This window comes from Tamandua tetradactyla, chromosome 22 (assembly GCF_023851605.1).
Source record: "Tamandua tetradactyla isolate mTamTet1 chromosome 22, mTamTet1.pri, whole genome shotgun sequence".
In the NCBI taxonomy this organism is placed as follows: domain Eukaryota; kingdom Metazoa; phylum Chordata; class Mammalia; order Pilosa; family Myrmecophagidae; genus Tamandua; species Tamandua tetradactyla.
Window position 1 is genome coordinate 39,925,853 of NC_135348.1, and position 17,918 is coordinate 39,943,770.

The 17,918-nt window shown below is 39.3% G+C and overlaps 1 long non-coding RNA gene across 1 annotated transcript in view; it reads left to right on the top strand.

Annotated features, from left to right (window-relative positions):
- The first annotated feature begins 2,626 nt into the window (after positions 1-2,626).
- LOC143666116 (uncharacterized) overlaps positions 2,627-17,918 on the top strand; it is a 29,997-nt gene continuing 14,705 nt past the window's right edge. The window contains exons 1-2 of the long non-coding RNA XR_013167401.1: positions 2,627-2,749; positions 3,443-3,702. This is a non-coding gene — a long non-coding RNA (uncharacterized LOC143666116). The remainder of the gene's footprint in view (positions 2,750-3,442; positions 3,703-17,918) is intronic.

Genomic DNA, 17,918 nt, shown 5'->3' on the forward strand with positions numbered 1-17,918 from the left:
CATGGCAGGCAAGCATTCTTGCCTGCTGAGCCACCATGGCCTGCCCTATCCTAGACATTTTGCACTAAAGTAGTCAATTCCATTCTTGTGTCTTTTTTGTTAAGTGCTCTGTACCACTGGTGAGTGCTTCTTCGTTTCCTTACCTGCTGCTACAGAATGTCACTTTATATCTCCTATGGCTACAAAAAAGAAAAGCTATATTTGTAAGCAACACTAACCTTTGACTGCTAAAGTATGCTTGCATTTGCTGTGCCTTGTTACAGCTGCTTTTCTTGTTCATAAGATATGTTTGATGCTCTCCTTGTAAAATCAAATAAAATCTAAGACTTACACTGATCATTTCCACTCCCTTTGTCTAATTAATGGACTCTTCAGCCTGGGGAAGTAGGTATGGTGTAACTATCCTCATTTTACAGACGGCTGGTGGAGGCCTGTGAGTATCCCAGGGCAGAGAACAGTGGAAGAATGCAAATTCGAACACAGGGCTTATGACTGCTGGCCAACTTTTATCTTTCACCATATAGCCTCTCATTCATTCTAGCCCAGAGAGTGCACCCATGGATTAGGAAAAAAATTTGCAACCAAGAAAAAAGTCTTGATTAACCCTCAGTTCAAGAGAAAAATCCATTTCATTAACATCCCCTTTCCCTGGGCTTTCCTGATAATTGAGATTTTACAGTTCTTTGAAATACCCTGAGGTCAACAAAATGCACACACTTACAGCTACCTAAAATAATGGAAATAATGGCGTTCCCTTTGGTAAAGAAAGGGAAATTCATCACATTAGACAATCCCAAAAGAATGACATGAGAGACCAAGACCAGTGCAAGTAAATGTAGAATAAAGGTATGGAGAGGGAGAAGGAAGAAATTATTTCTGGCACACCTAATTACTACAGAAACTCATCTCCTAATCCTCAGGGCAATTCACACTTTTGTAGATCAGTATGTCAAGTTACCTTTTCAGATATTAGAAAATAATCCTGAGAGTTTCAGATTCAAACCATGAACAAATTTTGTATGGAATGATATGGAGATTCCAAATACAAGCTAGTTGCTAAATCTAAATTTGTAAAGCTTCCCTTTCATCTAAGAAAGGTTATAATGATTGTGCATGCTTACCTTCCAGCAATTTTGATAGCTAAAACTATTAAGACACCTGTAATGTCCTAGTATAGACAATTTCAGAGGGGCAAAATGCCACATCACAGTTCTGTTTAGCACCGGAACACTGTGAACACATTATAAGAATTAAGGACCACTCCCTTTGCATTCTTGATCCAGGTGAAAGGATGTGAGACCTGCAGGGCTCTCATCTAACCTCTTGCAGGTCTCAGTTTCCTGGTCCATAAACTAAGAGGCAGGGACAGCATAATCTGTAAGGCCTCACCTAGCCCTACATTTCTAAGTTCTATGAACCTTTCTGTCTCAGTCACTCCTTTTAATCAGGTTTAACAAGGATGTCAGATGACTAAACCCACTTCATTAGCTCAGTCAGTGTTCATTAAGCCTGTCTTGTGTGGCTATAAAACCAGCAGGAGCAGAGGCTCAAGGTCAAGAACTTAGGCTTTGGAATTTACTAGCTCTGTGGCCCTGGGCCAGTGCCCTAACTTCTCTGTACTGCAGTGTCCCCATATGTAAAATTGGGTAATGACCACCTCGCAGGATTGTTGTGAGGATTAAATGAATTATGACATAAAGTACTTGAAAGAGTGCCTGTGCACTGTTAGCTCTCAATAATTATTAGCTGCTCTTTTATCTTTCAACTATGCAACATTCTTTAATTTACACAAGTACAAAGTCTACGGGAGCACCTGCCACCAGGGAGAAAAGATGAAATTCAAACGTTCACTGAGAACAAGAAGAGGAATACAGAACATGCACTGCCAGCTGCAGGCTGCCTCTGGCTAGCTGACCTGAGCTGAGCTGAGTTTCAGGATCATTCCATAAGGCAGACTGGGTAGTAGAAGGTGGGTGAGCCCACACAAATTTTCCCCACCACTGGACAAAGAAGCTGGCCCTGCATTCTCTACTCGTCCTGCTTTAGAGGGCATTGGATGTGACTGACTGCCTGGAACCCAATACTAAGGGTTCCAGGGACTAAAAGAACTTAGGGCCTGATGGAAGAAGCTGGCACTCAGAGTATCTCTGTGAAGCAGTCTTGAGCATCATTTTGAATAAGGGTGGGAAGAGGGCTTGGGAGAAGGGAGCAGAGCTTTCCAGAAGGGAGAAGTAGCATTTGTGCATCCTTGGGCATGAAGTTTGGGAAAGCCCAAATGGAAGAAGGCTAATTGTGTTGCTAGGGAAAGAAAACAAGAAAGAAGGTGCAGCAGAAAAATGGGCCCAGTGATAATCAAGGAAGGTATGTGCCTATTTTGTCAGTTCCCAGAGAAATAATCTCTACAGCCAAATATGCCTTGGGGTCAGATTAGCTACCTTTTACAATTCAATTTAGGCCCATTTTTTCTCTTAACTTGGAAAACCTCCGATGATTGCAACTTCCACATAATGTTCAAGTAGTCACCAAAACCAAGGAGGGCTTTTTTCTCTCTCTCAAATAGACCCCTAAAATTCTAGGTTCCAGAAAAATAGTTGCTAATTCCCTCATTCTTCTGGGAGACAGAATGGCAAATTCTACCTGCCCCACTCTCATCTCCTTCCACTCCATTTACTGGCTATCAGATCATGGTTCAATAAAAGGAAGGAGTATTTTTCTTCTGTGCTTCTGAGAGAGAAAACCAATTCTCCAGGTAAAAGAAAGCTGGGTGAGGATTTCTAATACAGACTTCTTATAGAAGTCAGGGCATTTTCTATCACTCAAGAGAGATAACCACAGGGATTACAGGGATATCATTATAGAAAAAAAAAAATAACATTTAAAACCTCAGATCTCACAAAATTCCTGGTGTGTCAACCAATAATCATGCTCAGTATGTTACCATGGCCCAATAGTTAGATGTAAACCTCAACCCAATCACGAAACTCTTTCATCCGTGCTGCTCACACACAAAACAGAAAAATAACGGAAAATCTTCCAGGAAGGATTTTTCTTTGCTTTTGAAAGTTCATCCTGGGGTTCAGGGAGAACTTGAAGACAAGATTCTAATTAAGAAGGTTATCCTCATTAGAGCAGGCACTCTCCACCAGCCCCTTTCACAAACTACCAGCACATGCTTTACACATTTGCTCACTCTCCTAATGGCACCTACTTCTAGTTCTGTTCAGAACTAACAGAAAGTGTTTTGCTCTTTTGAGACTGGCCAAGGCGACATTCTGAAACCTCTTGCGCTAGACAGTGTGATGGTTTGAAGCTGTGTGTACCTCAGAAAAGACCATGTTAAAGCTAATTCATTTCAGTGAGTGAAGACCTTTGTGGGTGTAACCTTCTAATTAGGTTATTTCAGTTGAAGCATGCCCCAGGTGGACGTTTTTTTTTCCCTCAGGTGGCTCTTAATCCTCATACTGAATCCTTTATAAGAACCTAAGAGAGTCAGAGAAACAGAAAACCCACAGAAGCTGAGAGAGAAGGAGACACAGAAACAGATAGAAAAAGAGATGAAGCCAGAAGCTAGAAGCAACAGAACCTGAGAGAAAAGGGAGAGACCAGCAGACATCACTACGTGCCTTGAGGATCATGGGCAGCCAGTCTTCACCTGATTATTCCTTGATTTGGACATTTCCATGGACTCAGAACTGTAAACCTGTAAGTTAGTAAATCCCCATTGCAAAAGCCAGCCCATTTCTGGCATATTGGATTTCAGCAACTTTAACAAACCAACACAAATAGTGAAAAGGCTCCATGGATTTATCTCTTGAGAGACTGTCTACTGTACATGTATGGAAACTAGGACCCCCATCTCCACCAGCAGGAAGAGTGTGGGGTCTTTAACCCTACTTTCTTAGCAGGGGTGCCCTGGTCTCTGGAAATTCTTTCTCCACGTTCTGTTTCATTCTCCAACCATTTCATTTGCAATCTCCTAGGATATTTGCTTGCAATTCTGCTCCCACTATTTTTTTTTTTTTAGTGTTCATTCAATCATTTATTCATTCAATGAAGCAATCAATATATTTAGTATAGTGAGTGCTTGAGAGCTGTCTCTGGAGCAACACTGCCTGGATTCAATTCTAGCTCTATCACTTTTATTAAAAATATTTTTATTGAGATATCTTCACACCCCATATAGTCCATCCAAAGTATGCAGTCAATGGCTCACAATATCATCACATAGTTGTGTATTCATCACCAAGATCATTTTTAGATTTGCATCACTGCAGAAAAAATAACAAAAAAGACAAAAGACAAACTCATACATTCCATACCTCTTATCCTTCCCTCTCATTGACCACTAGTATTTCCATCTACCCAATTTTTCCCCTTATCCCCCTCTAATATTTATATATTTTCTGCCCTTATTTTTTACTCATCAGTCCATATCCCGGATAAAAGGAGCTTCAGACACAAGGTTTTTACAATCACATGGTCCTATTATAAAAGCTATATCGTGACACAATTGTCTTCAAGAATCAAGGCTACTGGAACATAGTTCAACAGTTGTGGGTACTTCCCTCTAACGATGGCAATACAGCATAAACTAAAAAGGGATATCTATATAATGCATAAGAATAACCTCCAAGATAATCTCTCAACTCTGAAATCTCTCAGCCACTGAAAATTTATTTTGTCTCATTTCTCTCTTCCCCCTTTTGATCAAGAAGGTTTTCTCAAACCCAAGATGCCAGGTCCCAGCTCATCCTGTTTGTTCTGTCCCACATTGCCAGGGAGATTTAAACCTGTGGGAATCATGTCCCATGTAACGGGGGAGCGCAGTGAGTTCACCTGCTGAGTTCCTTAGAGAGAGAGGCCACATCTGAGCAACAGAAGAGGTTCTCTGGGGGAGACTCTTAGGGGTAATTACTAGTGGGCTTATCTTTTCCTTTGGAGGAATAAGTTTCATAAGGGAAAACCCCAAGATCAAGGACTCAGCCTATTGAATTGGTTGTCCCCATTGCTCGTGAGAATATCAGGAATCCCCAGATGGGTAAATTGAATATTTCTTCCTTTCTCCTCAGTCCTGCAAGGAGAATTTGCAAATACTTTTTAAATCTCTGCCCAAATTACTCTGGGATATGTCGGGACATCACATTAACCTGTACAAATCACAAGATCTCATACCCTATTCCAGATTTCATGTCATTATGGTGTTCGAATAAACTGACCATACTAGTTAAATTAGATAATGTGCTACCCAAAATACAATTTTTTGCACCAAGTAAACACCTCTTCCTTTGGTCTCACAAAGGAGTTGAAGTTTTAAAATATGGACCGTATCACCCTTTACCTGGTATTCTGATTTACATTAGTCCTAACCATATCAGCTTCATTAATAGCCCTCGTCAAAATCACTTTTTTTTTTAAACTTTTTTAACAGTTGCTGTTTGGGGTACTGCTGATGTTCGTAGCTTCAGAGCTGTAATTCCGAGTCTCAGAATTTACATGGTGTCATTTACATGACACCAAAGTTTCAGGGAACGATCATGTTACATACAAATAGCTCAGCATCTCAGAATTTAGAAATAACAGTTACAACTCCAGAATAGATGTGACCGCTGTAAGAGCTTACAATCTAGGGCCCTTTACAATAGGCCCCATCCTGATAACCCACGCTCTCGATTCAATTCTCCAAGTTTATATATTATAGATAGTCCGTATAAGTGAAGCTTGATAATATTTGTCTTTTTGTCTCTGACATTTCATTCAACATACTGTTCTCAAGGTTCATTCATCTAGTTGCCTGTATCACAACTTCATTCCTTCTTGCAGCCACTTGGTAGTCCATTGTATGTAAACACCACAGTTCTCCCTTTCATTCCTCAGTTGATGCACCCTTAGGCCTCCTCCATCCATTGCAAAGCACTGCCACCATAAACGCCAGTGTGCAAATGTCCATTTGTGTTCCCACCATCAGTTCCTCCAGGTACTGACAGTGCCATAATTTGGCAACCTCACCCCAGCTTCCTGTGGACCACCAACCACACTGCTCTCCAGGGGGGCTGCACCTCTCAACTTCCCTACCGAAATTGAATAGATCCGTCTCTTTCTCCACATCTTCTCCAGCACTTGTTTCTCTCTGCCATTATTAAACAGTTTTATTCACACATCATAAATCCAACCTAAGGAAAAAAAATCAATGGTTCCTAGTATAATCACATAGCCATGCCTTTGCCACCACATCTCCTTTTCTTCCACAAAGAATCCCATACTCCCCTCCATATACCCCCCACTTGTTGACATTTAGTTTTGGCATATTGCCTTTCTTACATTCAGTGGAAGTATATTACAATGTTACTGTTGACTACAGACCCTACTTCCGTTGATTGTACTTTTTCCTGTGTACCATTCCATTTTCAACACTTTGCAATGTTGACATTCATTTGTTCTCTCTCAGGCAAAAACATTCTTATATTTGTACATTTAATTACCATCATTGTCCACCCTTTGCATTCCTCAGTTATACCTTCTCAGTCTTTATCCTCTATCTTTCCTTCTGGTTTCATATGTGCCTCCGGCCCTTCTCTCTCAATCACACTCACAGTCACCTTCATTCAGTGTACTTGTATTATTGTGCTACAATCAGGTAGAACAGTGCTGTCCATTTCTGAATTTTTACTATCAATCCTGTTGCACATTCTGTATTCCTTCAGCACCAAATGCCTAATCTCTGCCTTCTTTCTATCTCCTGATAACTTGTGTCCTTAATTCTAACTCTCAAAGTTCACTCATAAATATTAGTTCATATTAGTGAGGTCATACAGTATTTGTCCTTTTGTTTCTGGCTGATTTCACTCAGCAAAATGTCCTCAAGGTTCATCCATGTTGTTACATGATTCATGATTTTATTCTGTGTTACAGCTGCATAGTGTTCGATCATATGTATTTACCACAGTTTGTTGAGCAACTCATCTGTTGAGGGACACTAGAGCTATTTCCATCTCTGGGTAATCATAAATAATGTCACTAAAACATCAGTATGAAAATGTGTACTTGTGTCCTTGCATTTAGTCCCTCTGAATAGATACCTAGTAATGGGATTGCTGGATCATATGGCAATTCTATACTTAGCTTCCTGAGAAACCACCAAATGGCCTTCCAGAGCAGTTGCACCACTTGACATTCCCACCAACAGTGGATAAGTGCGCTTCTTTCTCCACATCCTCTCCAGCACTTGTTGTTTTCTGTTTTTTGGATAATGGCCATTCTGGTAAGTGTGAGATGATATTGCATTGTAGTTTTATTTGCATTTCCCTAATAGTCAGTAAAGTTGAGCATCTTTTCATATGACTTTTAAGCAATTTTTATTTCCTCTTCTGAAAAGTGTCTGTTTATGTCTTTTGCCCATTAATAAAAATTTTTTTTGTCTTTTTGTTGTTGAGTTGTAGAATCTCTTTATATATGCTGGATATTAAACCCTTATCTAATATGTGGTTTCCGAATTTTGTTTGCCATTGCATAGGCTACCTTTTTACCTTCCTGACAAAGTTCTTTGATGAACAAAAGTGTTTAATTTTGTGGCAATCCCATTGATCTATTTCTTTTCTCATTGCTAGTGCTTTAAGTTTAAGGTCTAGCAAACCACCTCCTATCACAAGATTCATAAGATATTTTCCTACATTTTCTTTTAAAAGTTTTATGGTCTTTGCTCTAATGTTTAGGTCTTTGATCCATTTTTAGTGTATTTTTGTATAGGATATGAGGTATAGATTATCTTTCATTCGTTTACATAAGGATACCTAATTCTCCCAACACCATTTACTGAAGAGGCTACTCTGTCCCTGGTGGGTTGGCTTGACTGCCTTATCAAAGATCAATTGTTCATAGATGTGAGGGTCTATTTCTGAACACTCGACTCTATTCCATTGGTCAGTATATCTATCTTTATGTTAGTACCACGCTGTTTTGACCACTGTAGCTTTGTTGTAATATGTTTTAAACTCAGGTAGTGTGAGACCTCCCACTTCATTATTCCTTCTCAAGATATTTTTAACAATTCGGGGCATGCTATCCTTCCAAATAAATTTGGTTATTGGTTTTTCTATTTCTACAAAGTAAGTAGTTGGGATTTTAGTTGGTATTGCATTGAATCTCTAAATCAATTTGGGTAGAATTGACATCTTAACTATATTTAGTCTTCCAAGTCCATGAACACCATATGACCTTAAATTTATTTATGTTTTCTTTTATTTCTTTTAGCAATTTCTTGTAGTTTTCTGTGTATAGGTCTTTTGTATCCTTAGTTAAATTTATTCCTAAATATTTTATTCTTTTGGTTGCTATTGTATATGGAATTTTTTTCTTGATTTCTTCCTCAGATAGTTCATTACTAGTATATAGAAAACACTATTGGTTTTTGAGGTATTGATCTTGTACCCTGACACTCTGCTGTACTCATTTATTAGCTCTAGTAACTTGCTGTAGATTTGGGGGGATTTTCAATATATAGTATGTCATCTGTAAACAGTGAGAGTTTTATTTCTCCCTTTCTGATTTGGATGACTTTTACTTCTTTTTCTTGTCTAATTGATCTGACTAGACCTTCCAGCACAATACTGAATAACAATGGTGACAGTGGGCATCCTTGTCTTGTTCCTGATCTTAGAGGGAAAGCTTTCAGTCTTTCTCCATGGAGGATGATGTTAGCTGTGGGTTTTTCATATATTCCTTTTATCATGTTGAGGAAGTTCCCTTCTGTTCCCTCCTTTGAAGTGTGCTCATCAAGAAAAGATGTTGAATTTTTTCCAATGCCTTTTCTGCATCAATCAAGATGATCATGTGGTTTTCCGCTTTGGTGTATTACATTAATTGATTTTCTTGTATTGAACCAGCTTTGCATACCTGGCATAAATCCCACTTGGTCATGGTGTATAATTCTTTTAATGTGCTGCTGGATTCAATTTGCAGGTATTTTGTTGAGGATTTTTGCATCTATATTCAATAAAGAGATTGGTCTGTTTTCTTTTCTTGTATATCTTTGTCTAGCTTTGGCTTGTGGTGATGTTGGCTTCATAGAATGAGTTAGGTCACTTTCTTTCCTCTTCAATTTTTATGAAGAGTTTGAGCAGGATTGGTAGTAATTCTTTCTTGAATGCTTGGTAGAATTCATGTATGAAATCAGCTGGTCCTGAACTTTTCTTTTTGGGGGAGTTTCTTGATGACTGATTCAGTCTTTTTACTTGTTATTGGTTTGTTGAGGTCGTCTATTTCTTCTGGAGTCAATATTGGTTGCTCATGCCTTTCTAGGAAGTTGTCCATTTCATCTATGTTGTCTAGTTTATCAGCATATAGTTGCTCATAGTATCCTCTCATTACTTCCTTTATTTCTGCAGGGTCAGTGGTTATGTCCCTCTTTCATTTCTGATTCTATTTACTTCCATCCTTTTTTTTCTCTCCCTCCCTCCCTCCCTTCCTCCCTCCCTCTCTCTCTCTCTCCCCCTCCCTCCTTCTCTCCCTCTCTCCCTCCCTCCCTCCCTCCCTCTCTCTCTCTCTCTCTCTCTCTCTCTCTCTCTCTCTGTCTCTTTCATTCTCTCTCTCTCTTTTTGTCAGCCTAGCTAAGGGTCCATTGATTTTATTGATTTTCACAAAGAACCAACTTCTGGTTTTGTTGATTTTTTCTATTGTTTTCATTTTTCAATTTCATTTGTTTCTGCTCTAATCTTTGTTATTTCTTTCCTTTTGTTTGCTTTGAGGTTAGTTTGCTGTTCTGTCTCTAGTTCTTCCAGGTAAACAGTTAGTTCCTTGATTTTCCTCTTCCTTCTTTTTTGACATAGACACTTAGAGCAATAAACTTCCCACTCAGCACTGCCTTTGCTTTATCCCATATGTTTTGATATGTTGTGTTTTCATTTTTATTTGCCTCCTGATATTTACAGATTTCTCTCTTAGTTTCTTCCTTGACCCACTGGTTGTTTAAGAATGTGTTGTTTAGCCTCCATATATTTGTGAATTTTCTAGTCCTCTGTCTGTTTTTGATTTCCAACTTCATTCCATTATGGTACAAGAAAGTGTTTTGCATAGTTTCAGTCTTTTAAAAATTTATTGAGACTTTGTGATCCAGCATATGGTCTTTCCTTGAGAATGATCCATGAGCACTTGAGTAAAATGTGTATCCTGGTGTTTTAGGGTACAATGTTCTCTAAATGTCTCCTAAGTCTAGTTCATTTTTTATTTTTCAATATCTCTGTTTCCTTATTGATCTTCTGTCTAGATTTTCTCTGCATTAATGGGAGGGGGGAATTGAAGTTCCAAACTATCATTGTAGAGGTGTCTACTTTTCCCTTCTGTGTTGCCAGTGTTTGCCTTGTGTGTTTTGGAGCCCTCTGACTTGGTGTGTAAATATTTATGACTATTGTGTCCTCTTGTTGAATTGTTCCTTTTATTAAATCATTGTGTTCTTCTTTGTCTCTTTTAATCATTTAACATTTGAAGTCTAATTTGTCAGATATTAGTATAGCTACTCCTGCTCTTTTCTGGTTGTTGTTTGTGTGAAATATCTTTTTTCATCCATTCACTTTCAATCTGTTTTTGTCATTGGGTCTAAACTGAGTCTCCTGTAGACAATGTATATAGGTCCTGTTTTTAATCCATTCTGCCAATCTGTGTTTTTGACTGGGGAGTTTAATCCATTAACAGTCAATTTTATTACCATAAAGACAGTGCTATCTTCTACCATTTTGTCTTTTGGATTTTATATGTTGTATCTTATTTTATTTCTCTTTCTACCTTTACTGTTAGTCTTCATTTCTACACTCTTCTCCAGACCTCTCTCTCCTTGTTTTTCCTATCTGCGTATAGTATTTAGTGTACTAAATCTCCCTTTAATATTTATTGTAGAGCTGGTGTCTTGGTCACAAATTTTCTCAGTGACTGTTTATCTGAAAATATTTTAATTACCCCCTCATTTTGGAAGGACAGTTTTGCTGGGTATAGAATTCTTGGTTAGCAGTTTTTCCCTTTCAGAATCTTAAATTTATCATACCACTGCCTTCTCACCTCCATGATTTCTGACATGAAATCCACACAAGGTCTTATTGAGGTTCCCTTGTATGTGATGAATTGATTTTCTCTTGCTGCTTTCAAAATTCTCTCTTTGTCTTTGACATTTAGCAATCTGATTAGGAAATATCTCTGAGTAGGTCTATTTGGATCTATTCTGTTTAGGGTACACTGCACTTCTTGGATCTATAATTTTATGTTTTTCATAAGAGATGAGAAATTTTCAGTCATTATTTCCTCCATTAGACCTTCTGCTCATTTCCCTTCTCTTCTTCTTCGAGGACACCCATAAGACGTATATTCATGCATTTCATGTTTTCATTCAGTTCCCTGAAACCCTGCTCATATTTTTTTATTCTTTTCCTTATCTTTTCTTTCGTGTGTAGGATTTCAGATGTCCTGTGCTCTAGTTCACCAATCCTTTCTTTTGCCTCTTCAATTCTACTCTTGTAGGTCTCCATTGTTTTTTTCATCTCTTCTCTTGTGGCTTTCATACCAGAAGATTTAGCAAACTAAAACATCCTGTGACCTAGACCTGTCATGGTCCAACCTTCAACCTGCTGGCTTGGGCCTAGCTTCAGATAGTGATGATTCTTACTGCTCTAGAACAAAAACATTGCCATCTGTCTGACTATAAACAGTACTCCCATACCATTTTGAATACCATAGGATGCAGATTGCTTTCTTTCCAAAACTGACTTGCAATCTCCCTCACCTTGTTTAGACCTCTTAACCTTACCCCATTGCCAACTTAATTCCCATTTCTGGCTTTGTCCTTTCCCTGTGAGCTCACTACTGATATTGTTAGGCATACCATGACCAGTGAAGATAGGTTGGAAAGACAAACAGAGCTCCAAGATTTTCCAAAATCAATGAATATTTTACTTGGGGGCAAACTCTAATGAAAAGAAAACCAGTTTACTATATCATCATACAAAGTAGACTTAAAGGCATAATTCATTATTATAGAATTACAGGTAAAGAAGTTATATAGTGATTAAAGTCAACTCACCAGGAAGATATAACCATTCGCAACTTGCATGCAATGAATAACACAGTCTCAAAATAAATAAAGAAATAATTGAGAGAACTTCAAGAAAAATAAAGAATCTACCTTGAAGTGGGAGATTTTTACACACTTTTCTCAGTAAGTGACAATCCTAAAAAGCAATAATATTATAAAAGCCTCTCCAAAGGCTTTTAACTAATGGATTCCAAATTCTTTAATAGTGGTCTTTAATATGTTCACCTCACTTATCTTCCTCCTACTTGAAATTCTCCAGCTTCAAACACGAGCTTCAATTAAGCCAGTTCATCTACACCACTGCTCAGGCTACCTCCCCTAGCTGAAATGTTTTCTCCCCTCCAGGATTTTTTTTCCCTTGAGGCAGGAAGGAACCCTAAAACAGGGCTGGAAGAAGTAAGCTTCTAGATCACAAAAACGGATGAAGCAGAAAAGTGGTATGCCCCAAACACAATGCTGTCTTTAGGCTTTGACTGGAAAGTCAAATTCGTTTCTTGATTTCCCTCCTGGTCAGAGGACACTCATTCCAAGCCGTGTCCATGTCTCAGCCTGGACAAAGTTTGGGGATACTGATCCATGTGGAGTATGCTGAACAAGAAAGACCTCAGGCCCAATGGTGTTCCTCTTTCAAGAGAAAGTCAGTGATCAAGGAATGTAGACTTCCTGGGTCTGGTGGGTGAGGCAGGCAGTATTTGAGATGTTAAGCCAAAACCTGGCAAACATTTGCGGAACCAGAGAATAAGTTGAAGGTCCCAGTGATTGCTTAAGGAATAGGAGAATAGTAGAAGCCAAGACACAAGTTGAAAGAAACAAGTTTAAAATTTTTTAATTACTACCTTATTTTTAGTTACTAGAAATGATCAAGTAGAATAGGTTTTATTGTGGAATTTGTGTCCAGTCTCTTGATCTCAACACTTTTGTTACTTAAAGGAGCCATGGAATGACACTGTGTCGTGGAATGGACCCTTGACATTTTTCCTCTTCTAACAGACAAGACTTTATTAGCATCTAGACATACTTAAAACACTAGCATGAGGGAAAGGGTGTATTGCTTCCCTCTCTCCCTCCAGAGGTTGTAATGCACCTAAAGATAGTCAATGTGTGTGTGTATGTGTGTGTGTGTGTGTGTGTGTATATTGCATACCAGAAGATTTAGCAAACTAAAACGTCCTGTGACCTAGACCTGTCATGGTCCAACCTTCAACCTGCTGGCTTGGGTCTAGCTTCAGATAGTGATGATTCTTACTGCTCTAGAACAAAAACATTGCCATCTGTCTGACTATAAACAGTACTCCCATACCATTTTGAATGCCATAGGATGCAGATTGCTTTCTTTCCAAAACTGACTTGCAATCTCCCTCACCTTGTTTAGACCTCTTAGCCTTACCCCATTTCCAACTTAATTCCCATTTCTGGCTTTATCCTTTCCCTGTGAGCTCACTACTGATATTGTTAGGCACACAATATATATATATATAAAACCAGTGTGTTATGATATATAGGAACAAGTCACAGCAGACATAATGTTCTGCCTGCAACTCCCCCAAAGGATAAGAAGAGCAGACCAGACAATCAACTTTCTGTATCATCCTGTTGTCCTGATCCCATTACTATCATCAATGTTTTTTTGGAAAACTATAAATACATCAAAGCTAAGTGCCAGTTAATAGTTCTAATAAACTCAAAATAATTTTACAATATGAAAGCCATGAAGTCATCTTGTTTGCCCATATCCCTCAGCTATCTAAAACAAGAACAAGAAAAATAATACACCTAATCTGTAAGATAGATCCCTAAATAGAAACTGGAAAAAACTGCATGATGTCAGAAAAGGACATTCTTCTTTCCAATAGTCGGCTAGAAAGCCATGGAAATCAGTGAGCCCTAGAGTATCTCCCCCTGGGGACACCAAGCCCGCTGCTTTCTCTATACTAATCGTAGATGGTCCTGTCCTTACATGGCCTCAGCCCAGCAAGGGGCGGCCAGAAAGACGAATTCACTCAGGTGCAGGTTGAGGCTGACTCTAGCACAGGCAAGCAGGAGAGGGTCATTGAAAAAGGGTTTTAAGCTCCCTAAGAAACCCTCTAATGCTGAGTTTCTCTGCTTTACTCTGAGCAAGTAAGCACAGCAACAAGGAATAGTGTGATATCAATAATATTGGGGTTAATATTGACTCTGAAGAGCAGGTTTCCCACACCGTGACTGACCAAGGGGGATCTTATTGCCTACTGAGGAAAAAGTGAAAGACAGTGAGTACAATGATCTTCACTTGGGTTCTACCGGAGAGAAAGACTTAGTACCAAGACTCCACATTATAAAGAATTCCCTGATTCTAAGGGTTCTCACGCAACTCAAAAGAATAAGCAAACAAAACTTCAATTTTGTTGCAACACTTGGACAGCCAGCTCCTGAGGTCGAAGGCTGAGACCCAGGTTCTTTCTTGGTTTAATGCCACTTTTCCATTCTCTTCATGCCAGACTCTTTGTTGTTTTTGTAATTTACACAATAAAATGCTGTCTGTTCAAAGGGGAAGATCATTAGAGGGTTTGCAGGGGTCTCTCCAATACTCCATTCATTTTTAATGGGGTACTTGACATCCTGCAAAGTTCACACACATGAGGAAGAGATGGCACAGCATGAACTGGAAAAAAAAATCTACTGCCTATTCCTCCACGAGGATGCTGATAATGCTTTATAGGACAGCTCTGTAAATGGTCATGCTTTTCAGCACAAAACAAATTAAAGCATAATAATAACCCCAGTACCACTGGCACCACTGGGTGGCATTCTTTGTGATTAAATATATATCACATTGTTCTCAGGCTGCCAGTGTTTAAACTGCAAAATTCAGAATGGCAATTTACTTCAAGTTTTGGCATTAAAGATGACATACTGGAAAAAAATTTAATTAACACTTTATTTTCAGTTACAAGTCAAATCCTTATGGCGAACTTCAAGGGCATGTCCAAGTACCTTCCCTGCACCATAGTTTCACAGTGTTGAATTTTGCTCAAAAAAAAAAAAAAAACAGATCATTTGGTAAACATTTTGAAATCTTTTCTCAAAGGTTTCAGTTTACTTGGAAAGAAACCCAAAGTGTGAAAAGTCAAATTTACAGAAAAGACAAATTGGAAAGGAGTTGTTATTTACATTCTTTAAAAGAGTACACTGCAGGATTCCTTCCTAGCAACCCCCCCAGCTCTCAGGTGGTTCCTGCACTGTGTGCTCTGGGTAATTTATGTCTCTCAATATTTGGGGAATCAAAGAGAAGCGTTTTATTTCTCCTTCAGAGGGGGAACCTCTCCCAGCCTCCTTTCTCTGACTGCCAGGCCCCCAGAGGAGAGCATGTCCATGTGTCTTGACCAAACTGGGCCACCAATCTTTGCCCCCTGTCTGAGGAAGCCTGCCCATTGTGAGGTATCCTGTCCTCAGCCTCAGGTCAGTCTGCTCTCCTTGCAGCCACTGGCCTCACCAACAACACCAGGTCCTTTGGGCAAGACTTTCTCATGTCCTGGGCACTCACTCTCTTACCCAATGGAGTCTACACCTTGTGGGAAGGACACTGGAACTAGAATCTAAATCCCAATCCTGGCTCCACCACCTCATAGCCAAGTGATCACACAATATCCAGAAGCTTCTGTTTTCCCACCAATAATGCAGGTCACCATATCCAATTCATTGGGCAGTGGGAGGATTAAATGTTGGGAAAGCATCAGACCCTGTGACCGTTACGCAGCAGGTTTTTAATAAATGGGAGCTTTCATGATGACAGCTATTACTTTAGATGTTTCTTTTCTCTTTTCTTTCTCTTGTCTGTTTTTAACATCTTCCATCAGGCCTTCAGTCAGTCTAGAGTTCCATTCTTCTAACATGCATTTCTCACCATAAACTCCTCATCTCTTATGCTACCTTCTTCACCAGCTAGCTTACTGAGCCAGAACTCCCATCTCTCTCACTCCTTTCTCCTAACCTCCATCTGGAGCCAGACACAATTTCCATTGAAAAATGGTACATCTGCATGTCATTACAGTTCAGCCCTGGCTCTGACCAGGCTGAATAGGATGCCAAATCCAAATCCACAAAGACTGTTGGGAAAGAGAGAGAGACTGTCAAAAACTCCTCAGTACGTTTAAAATGGAATTTGATTTATAAAACCTTTAGTGTAAAGGTAACTTTCCGGAATAAGTCTGTAGTTTCTGAGAAGTGAGGTTCACAGTTTAAAAAAAAAAAGTTCTATATGATATTTATCACACTACTGAGCCATTTCCTGGATAGCAAAGAGTAAAGGAATAAAGGGCTAAAATTGATTGTCTATTTTGTGTTAGGCTCTAGGCTAAGTGTTTCACAACCATGATGTTATTTAATTTTCATAATAACCAATAAACTGAAGATTGCTATCTTCATTTTATAGATGAAAAAACTGAAATTCCAAGGGGTCAAGTGACATACTTAAGAAATATAGTCAGTAAGTGGTAGAGCCAAGATATAAATCTACATCTGTCTCACTGTTTATGGTACAGAATGCTTTATGACATGTAAAACACAATAAAACATGTTCTTGTAGTTGACTTAAATAATTTATCCAGTGCTTTGGATCATCGAAGTCAAAAGACCCTCATATACTCAGTGGGAGTGGAAGAACTCTGAACCCCCCACGACATGGGTGGTCACAGCACTCTCAGGTTTCAGGGAGTCTTAAGGACCAGTGTGATCCTTTTTTTTTCAAAATTTCAGGATTTCCAGAAATCCCTAATGGCCTGGCGGAATGTTTTTTTATTCAGTTCTCACAGTCATCAGAAAACACTAAACCCACTGACTACAAATCAAAATCCTCTTTCCCTGAAGCTGTGTATAGACAAAGCTATGGAAAGACTATGAGCTCCTCCATTCAGAGATGAACAAGCAATGGGCCAGCTGGGCAGCTGCCCAGGACCCAGCCCTTACCAGGCACTACAGCATCACTGGAAGTTTAAATTCCACTGGAAATATCACCCAAGAGCGTACAGAACTATATCTACCAGGCCCCCTCTCAGAGAGCATGAGTGTGATGGAGAAGAACGCTCTACTTTAGGTGAGAGAAAGACTTCCTAAGAGCTTTAGGGGTATGATAAAGTCAGAGCTGATGAGCCCCCAATTGTCTTCTAAGTAAAGTAGGTTATGATAACTACAAAGCTCTTGCTTTGTGGGTTGGGTTTTGAATATTTGGATCTTGAGTGCCCAGCATTCAGTCATTCATTGAACAGATATACATTGAGCAACTGCTACATGTCGTGTTCTTTTTGAGGTGCTGGGGTTAAATCAGTGAATAAAATTGGGAACAAAAAGATTCAACTTTCTTCTAAATAAATTGTGAAAAATTCCGAAAGATTTCTCATGCCAGCAGTGTGGCCAACCAAGCTAATGAAGAATCTCACTTCTTCTTAAAAATGTAAAAATGGCTAACATAATGTAACCAACAATGTTTTTAACACTGTTGAGATTGAAATAAAATGTATCTCAGGGGCATTGCAGGAAGATGGCGGAGTAGGGAACTTCAAGGCTCAGCCCTTCCACCAGAACAACTGTTAGGCAGGCAGAACTGTCTGAAACAACCATTTTGAAACTCCAGAGGTGAGAAGAACACCAGGGAAAAGTAGAAGGAAAAGGCTGATAAAGTATAGTAAAGAACAGTAAATTGTTCTTTCCTCATGGTGGCTGCCTGCTCCTATCCACACTCTTGTGACTAGCCCCTGCCTAGCTTGCTGGTGAAAACCTGGGACATAGATATACTCTTCCCCAGGACCAGGAGTGGGCATGGATGATCATCAATCTCAGAGGGAGGGAAGGCTGACGCTGAGAGCAACCTTTA